General features: G+C 69.9%; 1 protein-coding gene across 2 annotated transcripts in view; it reads right to left on the bottom strand.

The window, feature by feature from the left end:
- The window catches only part of MAF1 (MAF1 homolog, negative regulator of RNA polymerase III), a 15,201-nt gene extending 14,796 nt beyond the window's left edge, over nucleotides 1–405 (bottom strand). Inside the window, exon 1 of one of the 2 annotated variants that reach the window (XM_019610788.2) lies at nucleotides 81–405. The gene's annotated coding sequence lies outside the window, so the exon portion shown is untranslated. The remainder of the gene's footprint in view (nucleotides 1–80) is intronic. The other variant, XM_010726363.3, reaches the window with a different exon arrangement.
- Nucleotides 406–890: the final 485 nt, after the last annotated feature.

Raw genomic sequence — 890 nt, 5'->3', positions numbered from 1 at the left:
GGACCGCAAAGCACGCTGGGAGATGTAGTCCGCAAGGGGGGGGCGTCGCGCGATGGCGGAAGCCCTCCGAGCGGACTCACCGGCGTCTCCCGGTCCCGGTGCGGCCTTCTGGCGGCGGTGCTCCTTCAGGCTCGGGGCGTGCGTAAGGGGCAGCGTCTCCGGGAAAAGCTCGAGGAGGGCGAGTGGGCTTCGGCCGCCGTCCGCCGTCTCACCCCGGCCCGCCGGGCCTCCGCCCACCCCGACATGGCCGCGGAGTGCTCGGGACGCAGCGAGCGGCTGAGGGAGATCTGAGGGATCCCCGAGCGGCGGCGGAGCGAGCGGCGACCGAGCGTTTCCTCAGGCGGCGGCGGACGACAACAAGCGGCCAGGCCCCACCCGTCCGTCCCGAGCGGAGCTTGGCGTCCCGCTCCTCCCCATTGGTTTACTGCCATGTCAATCACAACGCTTCTCTTCTTTTATTGGCTGAGCGGAGTGTCAGTCAGAGCGGCTAACCAGCTCTGGCATTCTATTGGCTGAACGGAGCGTCAGTCAGCGCAACGTGCCCGCCCTCCGAGCGGACCTCGCCGAGCGCACTCCATAGGCCGCAGCGCTCCGCGCGCTGATTGGCCGCCGGGGACAAAGACGGAGGGAGCGGAGCCAATCACAGGCCTGGAAGGGCGGGGCGATGGCCCCGAGACTGTGGCGACGGCCCCGGGCCCAGCGCAGGGGCGCAACTCTCCGGGTCCGCACCCCGAGGACCCGCAGTGCCCCGGTAAGGGCCGAGCAGCTCGGTATGAGCCTCACGGAGCGGTCCCTGCCGGAAAGCTGAGCGCGTTCCCACCCGTTCCTTCCGGTTCCAGTCCGGAACCTTCCTCGCGAGCCGCGTTTCCGGTCGGATCCCATTTCCGAAC

The sequence above is a fragment of the Meleagris gallopavo genome (genome assembly GCF_000146605.3).
Source record: "Meleagris gallopavo isolate NT-WF06-2002-E0010 breed Aviagen turkey brand Nicholas breeding stock chromosome 6 unlocalized genomic scaffold, Turkey_5.1 Chr6_random_7180001957244, whole genome shotgun sequence".
Taxonomy (NCBI): Eukaryota; Metazoa; Chordata; class Aves; order Galliformes; family Phasianidae; genus Meleagris; species Meleagris gallopavo.
Note: the sequence above shows the minus strand (reverse complement) of the source record. Positions and strands in the feature narration are given on the sequence as shown.